At 37.6% G+C, this 9,151-nt stretch overlaps 1 pseudogene; it reads right to left on the bottom strand.

Annotated features, from left to right (window-relative positions):
• Positions 1-489: 489 nt before the first annotated feature.
• Positions 490-5,199, bottom strand: LOC127220925 (60S ribosomal protein L6-like; annotated as a pseudogene).
• Between the last annotated feature and the right edge of the window lie 3,952 nt (positions 5,200-9,151).

Genomic DNA, 9,151 nt, shown 5'->3' with positions numbered 1-9,151 from the left:
CTAGGACAGAATCCCCTGCTCACAGTCTTCAGTTCTCACGACTTTTAGAGCAGATTACTAGCGCAAAGGCCAGAAACAGGCTTAAACTTAACCCCTTCCCATGCTTGGAGGTGTGACCAGGACTTGGCAGACTCTGGGTGGCCCAGTCTGCTAGGGTGGGCTCCCCTACTGGGTCCTCAGGATGCTCCGAGAAGGGCACCAGAAGCCTTTTTTTTTTTTATTTCTAATACATAGCAATGGCATATTTGAGAGCACAGAATTACTTTTCTGTATCCAGTATATATATGTAATTTATACTTTTGAGTCTTCATTTTATATTATTTTTTGCTACAAATGCAGTAATTCTAAGTTTATGTGCTAATTTGATTTCATTAATTTGATTCTGTGTTTCAGATATTACAAATTTTAAATTCTTCCTTATTTGCTTTCTGCTATATTAATTTTATATTCTTTTTTTATATGAAGCTATTTAATTAGGTTGATAGCAATTTAGAAAACCAGTTTGTGAGGATACATCCTTTTTGTCAGAGATAACTGGGACCACAGGTAGCCCTGAAGCTGAGGAACAGCTTTGGTCTTTGGCAAAAGCCGTGAGTCCCTGGAGTTCTGATCAGCCTTTTCTTGCTCTGTAATCTCGTATTTCTCAATCTCTGTGTCGAAGATCTTGCCTTCCTGGTGTCTGGGCTTGTGCAGCTGCTTCTTCTTGAAGTAAGCATCAGTCAGGTGTCTGGGGATCTTAACTTGGCTGATATCAACTATTGTAGAGGAGGCAATGACAAATTTCTGGTGTGTTCTACTCAGAGGAACTCTGTTGAGGGCAAGAAGTCCCATCACAAGTTGCAAGCCGCTGCCCAGCTCCTTAGGGAGAACCACCCTCTTGCCTCTGTGGTGCCCAGTGAGAATGATCAGGACAGTTCCAGGAGTGATGCCAGCACGAAACTTTCTCACATGCTGAATGAAGGACATTTTGCCATGGCTCAGCAGCTTCCGAGGAACATCTTCAGTAGGGTAATACCGGGACATTTTTCGAAGCTTAACCACCCAGGTACCACCATTCTTGTCACCACCAACTGGCTGGTGACAGTAGCAAGGACCTTCTCCTTTTTCTTCTTCTTTACAACCTTAGTTTGTGCAGCTTTTAAACAGGGCCTTTCTGTAATACATGGCAGATCGGGAGTACCTGCCAACTCCTCTAACCAGGACAGGGTTCCAGCTGCAACACCTCTTCTCCTTGGGCTTTTTAACCTTCGGGTCACCCTTTTTGGCTGCATCAGCAACAGGAGCACCAGCGGCATCACCTCCAGCCTTCTTGGCTGCAGGTTTTTTTCCCTTTTTTGTCAGGCTTCTCATCTTTTTCACCCGCATCTTGCAAGCTATTCTTAATATCATTACATTTACCATGTTTTCATGTCCATTTTCAATTTTTTATGTGTATCTTACTGTGTTTTTGTACCCATTCTGTTTTAAATTTTTTTCTTTAAATTAATAACAATCTTATTCTAGATACCAGTTCCAACTCACTCTCCTTTCCATCCTCCCATGTTCCCCACTGATACTCTTTTCTTACCCCACAACCACTCTTCAGGGTGGGTGAGGCTTCCCACGAGGGATCATCAAAGTCAGTCACATCATTTGGGACAGGACATAGGCCCTCCCCCTTGTATCTAGGCTGAGAAAGTATTCCTCCATAAGGAATGTGCTCCAAAATCCCATTTATGCACTAGGGACAAATAATGGTTCCAATGCCAGAAGCCCTATAGACTGCCCAGGGTTCCCAACTGACACCCATGGTTAGGGGGCCGAATTTGGCCCTATGCTGGTTCCCCAGCTGTCAGACTGGAGTCTGTGAGCTTCCACTTGCTCAGGTCAACTACTTCTGTGGGTTTCCCCAGCATGATCTTGACTTCCTTGCTCAACATTCCTCTCTCTCTACAACTGGATTCTAGTAGTTCGCCTCAGTGCTTGACTGAATTTCTGCTTCTGTTTCCATCAGCTACTGAATGATTGCGTTTAAGGTACTGGTCAATCTCATTATAGGGGAAGGGCATTTAAGGAAGTCTCTCCACTATTGCTTAGATTATTAGCTGGGGTCATCCTTCTGGATCCTTGGACATTTCCCTAGTTAAAGATTTCTCTTTGAACCTATAATGACTCCTCCTATTTAAGGTATCTCTTTTCTTATTCTCCTTCTCTATTCTTCCCCCAACTCACTATTTCTGATCGTTCCCCTTCTCCTTCTCCCCTCCTCTTTTACCTACATTCCCATACCAGTGATCCCAATTTGCTAAGTCTGTTCAGGAGCTCTTGTCCCTTTCTGCTTCTCTAGGGGCCCATGTATGTCTCTCTTAGTGTCCCCCTTGTTCCCTAGCTTCTCTGGAGGCATGGAATGTAGGTTGGTTATCCTTTGCTCTATGTCTTATATCCACTTATTTGTGAGTACATACTATATTTGTCTTTCTGTGTGTGAGTTACCTCACTCAGGATGGTTTCCTCTAATTCCATCTATTTGCCTGTTAATTTTAAGATATCGTTTGTTTTGTTTTGTCTTGTTTTCGTTGTTTTTTTTTTTTTCGGGGTAGTACTCTATTGTGTACATGTATCACATTTTCTTTATCCATTCTTAGGTTGAGGGACATCTGTGTTGCTTCCAGGTTCTGACTATTACAAAAAATGTTTCTATGAACATAGTTGAGCAGATGTCCTTGTGTATGAATGTGCATCCTTATTGTACCAATTATTCTTTGGGTGTCTTATAATTCTTCATTTCTTAGGCATATTTTGAGACATTCTTTTTTTTTTTATCATTTGGCCTTTGTTGATCAGTTCTTTTTACCTTGGTCTAATTCATACTGTTTTTTCCAATTTAATTTAAATTTTTAATTTTTTAAACAAACTGTTTAGATTTCATTTCCTTCATCCAACACTTCCCATGCTATATTATCTGTTTCATATTATCCCCCTACATGATATATGTATACATATATATATATATGTAAGATTTAACCAAACAGATGATTAATTGCTGGAATATTCCCCGGGGAAGAATATTTCTCCTGTTTTCATCAGTCCTTATTTGTCTGCAGTATTTTTTATGTTTGAGGTCTCATGAAATGTCTCTTTTCCATGTTAGTATAACTATTGGTATCTTTCTATTCCTGTCTTGTTTAAGAAGACATATTTTTGGGACTTCATAAGTGTAACTTCCTTGACATTTCTAGGTGACACAACCTCACAGCTAGCATCCTGTTCCTTTGGTTCTTTGAACTTTCTGTCCCCTTTTCCTGTGTATTTTATTTCCTGAACATTAGGAGTGTGTTAAAGATATATGAGTTCATGCTAGGCACTTGTTCTCTGCATTATATTGGTTGTGGTTTTCTATAATGTTCTCCCAATGTAGCAAAGATAATGGTTTTGATTGGGGTTAAGAGCTACACTGATTTGTGGATATAAGGATAAATATTAATAAATATTATAAATCAGGTAGGAACTTTGGTAGTTTAGTAAAGTGGTAGTCACAGGTTTTCTTCCCAGATCAAAAAACTCTACACTCCTTGGTAGTTGGTTAGGTTGTTGGTACTAAATATGGTTTCCTTCCTGTTTAACAGGCATTGAGCATTGAGTCCAATCAGCAGTGTTGGTTGTATTTTTTTTTCAAGGTGCATGCTGCTACTAAACATTTAAGATTATCATGTCCTGTTGATCATTATTATAGTCATAGGCATCATAAATGATGTAGTATTTTGAATAAAAATGGTCCCCATAAGCCTTTAATGATTAACACTGTTAGGAGGTTTGGTCATGTTGGAAGCATTATGGCACTGAGAGTGAGAATTAAGATCTCTGATGCTTAAGGCCAGTGGCTCATGGTCTCGTCCAACTGACAGTAGATCAAGATGTAAATCTCTCAGCTGCTTTTATAACACTAGGTCTCCCTACTTGCACCAAGCTTTCTGTCATGATGATAATGGACTAAACCTCTGAATCTGTAAGCCAGCCCCAATGGAGTATGGTCTTTTTAAAAAAAAATGCCTGGGCTTATGGGCTCATGGTGTCTCTTCACAGCAATAAAAACTAGATAGGACTGCTGGGTAAGACTATTGGCAGTTCCCCTCTCTTCTTATAAGATTGCATGACACCAACATGTACCATGAGAACTAATTATCAGGGAGAAAGAGGAACTGACCTGAATCTCACGTGAAATCTTTGTCCCTGGTCAGTTCCTCTAGTTGCTATGTCTTCAGCAATGGTACTTTAGATAGTGTTTCTATTGCCATAGAGTGAACCATAACCATAGTAACTCCTATGAAGGAAAGCATTTAATTGGGTAGATTACAGTTCCAAGGTTCAGTCCATTATTTTTCTGGTGGGATATGGTGGCATGCATGCAGACATGGTGCTGGAGAAAGAGCTGAGAGCTTTACATCTTGATCTGCAGGCAAGAGGAAGTGGTCTGACATACTATGTATATATTTTAAAAACTACCTTCCCAGTTACACTCTTTCTCCAACAAGGCCACAGCATTTCAACAAAACCACACCTCTGAATAGTGACACTCTCAATGAGATTATGGAGGTCAATTACATTCAAACTACTATATTCCACTCTCTGAATCTCATAAGCTTATAAAAATATCGTAAAGCAAAAATACATTTCGTCCAACTTCTAAAGTCTGATAGACTATCACAGTCTTAACAATGTTTAAAAGTCTAAAGTATCATCTGAGATCATACAATCACTTAATTGTAATCACATATAAATCAAAATAAAAATGAAAAGATCACATACTTCTAACATGTAATGGCACAGAATATATATTACTTATTACTATTCCAAAAAGTAGGGAAGAGAGTATAATGAAGAAATAATGGGTCAAAGAAACACATAAAATCAGGTTGGCAAACTCACAACTTTTCATTTCCATGTCTGATGTCAAATTTTCTTCAGATCTTCAACTGGTTTCAACTTCTGTTTTCTCTAACACACGTCTTTCTCTTGGGCTGTTTCTATTCCCTCTTAGCAACTGTCTTCAGCAGGTATCCCATAACTCTGGCATCTCTATCTACCATCTTGGGGTCTCCAGGCTTCTCTTTCACAGTTTCATACTATGGCCTCTGGGTCTTTTTCTTCTGTGCTTGACTGTGTAGCTAGAGCCACATGGCCAAAGCTGCCAAGTTCTTCTGCTTTCTGGGGCTGGACCATGGTCCACTGTTTCAATTACATCTTCACCAGCTTTCTGTATTCCATGGTTTCTTTCACTGCCTTAGCTTGGCTGTCATAAAATTGGATCTATAGACCACGCTAGCATCAAACTTAGAGATCTGCCTGCCTCTGCATCTGCATCTCCACATGCTGTTCAAGTTTTTCATTAATTCCTTTTCAAAAGTTGGAAATTTTGCTGGGTGGGATCTTGTACAGAGGTCAGCCCTCCGTTTACTCTATTTCTTAATCTGTTCATCTACTTGAACACAAGAGTTAGCTTCATTCCATTTATTGGTACTCTTTTTCTCATCAAATTGTACATCTTCTATTTTTCCTTTCTGAGCTTGCACCTTTTCATTATAAATCTTTATTATACTTAACACTAATAGCCACATGACAAGAGTCCATACTAGGCTGCTTTGATATTTCTTCTGCCATTGTAATTAATTCAAAACTCTTCCAGCAGACTATTTAGACAAGGGAAGGAAGCAGACACATTCTTTATCAAAAAATATCAAAACTGGTCTCTAGGCTATGATCCTCACATTCTTCACCTCTGAAACCTCTTGATCCAGGTACCCACTGTTTATATCACACTCAGCACCAACTTTCTTTCATGTTCCTTCTTGGGTCTCCAATTAACAGCACTTAAAGTGTTCAACTACTTTGCTAATCCAAAGTCCCAAGGTTTATACTCCTTCAAACAAAAGCATGGTCAGGTCTATAACAGCAATACCCCATTCCCTGGTACCAACTTCTGTCTTAGGGTTTCTATTGCTGTGAATAAAACCATGACAATGGCAACTCTTATAAAAGAAAATATTTAATTTGGTGGCTTATAGTACAGAGTAACAGTCCATCTTCATCATAATGGAATATGGTGGAATGCAGACAGACATGGTGATGAAAAGGGATCTGGGGTTTTATATTTTGATATGCAAGCAAAAGATAATGGTCTGAGACACTGGACAAATGTTGAGTATAGGAAATCTCAAAGCCCACCCTCATAATGACACATTTTCTTTTACATGGCCACACCTACTCCATCAAAGCCATGTCTCCTAATAATACTACTCATAAAGATCTAATGAGGGCAATTACATTCAAGTTAATTTACACAGGTATTAACATCAAACTGAATAATAAATACACTTGATTTAGAACACATTTATTTGAGAATGAGAAGAACATTTGTCACACACCAAAAATTATGTGTGATTAAATTCATTATTGGTGATCTCCTTATATTTAAATGATATATAAGTATGGTAAATAGTATAATTTACATCAGTAAAATCATGCTGTAATCAGTAAAACCCATTATAAAAGGTATATGAGTTTGTAAAGAATGTCTTTAACTTTTCTCAATGATTCTGATCCCATACAGATGGTTACATGGCAAGTCCCATGACTTTACTTGTCATGTGTATGTAATTACAATCTCATAATTGTAGACAGATGTTTCTGTCCCACCAGCCAACTTCCAAATAACCATACAGAGACTTCTTTTTAATTATAAAAGCTTAACAACGGCTTAGGCTTGTTACTGACTAGCTCTTGCAACTTAAATTAACCTATTTTTACTAATCTATACATTCATACATGGCTCATGACTTTACCTTTCCTTCAGCATGTCTTGCTCACTCTGCATCGCCTTGCTATTCCTGGCATCTCAACCTTTCTCCTCCCAGCATTATCTCTACCCAAACAACCTAGATGATAGCTAATGATATTTAAGTTTTTATTAAACCAATCAGAGTAGCATACCTTACACAGTATAAAGGAATATTCCACAACACATAACTAAACCAAATACACCTCAGTGTTTGACATTTCCAGTGTCTTGTAGAATTTATACTTACTTGTAAATTCACTTTCAATTTGTGGCTTTATCTTCATCTGCTACTTATAATTTCAGCCTGCTGTGGGATATACTCATGGAGGAATGATCTTGCCCTCGGCTTAGTACTTTCTTTCTTTTTCTTTTTTTTTTTTTTTTTTTTTTTTTTTTTTTAGAACTATTGATCCTCCTAGCTCTCTTTAGGTTTTACAGAATTGGAGGGAGAAAAAAAAAGTTAAAAACATACATACATGCATACATGCTTACATACATACATGGGTTGATAAATAAAGCACTGATTGGCCAGGCAGGAAGTGACATAGCATGGCAGATACCACCACTAGCTAACCATAGAGATTGGGAGGTCTGTACAGACAGGCCGGAAGTGACTTGGCTGGGCAGAATCAGCATATAAGCAGGAAATCTCCCTCTTCTCTGCAGAGATGTAGCAGGCAAAGGAGATGCAGGGCTGGCATTGCTGGTAAGCCAAGACCATGTGGAAATACTTAGATTGATAGAAATGGGTTAATATTTAAGACAGAGCTAGTCAATAAGAAAAGCCAGTAACAAGCCAACAGCTTTATAGCTTTATATCTAATACAGTGTCTCTGTGTGTTATTTGGGGCTGATGGAACTCTGGAACTAGGCTGGCATGAAAGTACTCATAACAAATACATACATACATACATGCATATGTACATATATAGACACACAAATCATTTTTTGGAAGATACTCCAAAAATGATTTTTTAGCCTTATCTTGACTTGTCAGCATTTCAAAGTGTATCTTTCTTTGATAGAGTTTTCTTTGGATTTTTTCTCCGTTTGTTTTATCTGCTATTTACTAAAATAAATGGAGTTTTAATTTGGCTACTCATCACTGAAACCTTGTTTCTGGAAGTTTACCTACAATTTCTCTACTGTGATGCCCTAGCTCTTTCTGGTACTTCTCTTCCAAACTCACTTTCAAATAGAGCCTTTTCATGTTGGAGAAAATCATGATATTCAATCATGATACTCAGTCATGAGATTCTGCAGTTCTAGAGCTCCAGAGGCTTTTCAAAATCCAATTCATTACTCCTCTACTTCAGTACCAAGTAGATGGCTGCTAGCCCATTGAATTCTTGAGCTATGACTCAAAAGAGAAGTTACTGTAGGTGGAGACAGATAGCATTACTCAGTCTAATATTTTCATATTTCCTGCCTTCTCTAATACTCCATTTCCCTCATCTTGAATGAGGTTCTGCATGTTCACTACTCATTGTGAGATTCTTATACTATAATAAACTAAATTTTATACGATGTCATTTTGTGTTTTAGATGAATTGTTCTATTTAAACAATTTCACTATCAACTATATTTTTATGCACTTATCCATCACAAAAAAAAAAGAAAAAAAAGAATTACTTTAGAGTTCAAGAAAAAAGAGTAATAACCTTTCCAAATTCATTCATGATACATGTATCCATGTGCATGCATTAAATTCTTCATCATCACCTAATATTACCCTTCCTACCCTTCCATGGTCTCCTTTGTAAATGCCATACTAAACCAACACTGTACTCTCAGAAAAAAAGAAATTAAGAAAATATCCCATTTATCATAATAGTTTCAAAAAGTTAAGTCCTTTAGAATACTCATAACTGAGGAAGTAAAAGATCTTTACATAAAATCTTTGGGACACAGAAAAGGGTAGTTTAAAAGGATACTAGAAAAAGGAAAGATCTCTCATACTCTATGACTGGCAGAATCAAAATAGTGAAATGGCTATTTGGCCAAAATTAATCTACAGATACAGAGCAAATACATGACAAATCCTAAAATCATATTTCACAAACCCAGAATAATAAATGCAAGGATTTTAGGGCTCACAAAAGATAACCTTGAACTCATAGACAAGATGTTTCTTTACCAAATAATTCAACTGACTTTGAATTGTCCATATATTATCCATACTTATTTAATTTCCATGTATTGTAGTCACCTAATCAAGAGAGAAAGAAACACGTTTGTATTCCCTCTCACTCTCTTCATCTATAGAGATCCTCTCATATTGGTAAAGTCTTAGTAGCATTGCTTTTGTTGTGCTCCAAAACTGATGTGCCATAATAC

Source organism: Phodopus roborovskii, unplaced genomic scaffold (genome assembly GCF_943737965.1).
Source record: "Phodopus roborovskii unplaced genomic scaffold, PHOROB, whole genome shotgun sequence".
Classification (NCBI taxonomy): domain Eukaryota; kingdom Metazoa; phylum Chordata; class Mammalia; order Rodentia; family Cricetidae; genus Phodopus; species Phodopus roborovskii.
Note: the sequence above shows the minus strand (reverse complement) of the source record. Positions and strands in the feature narration are given on the sequence as shown.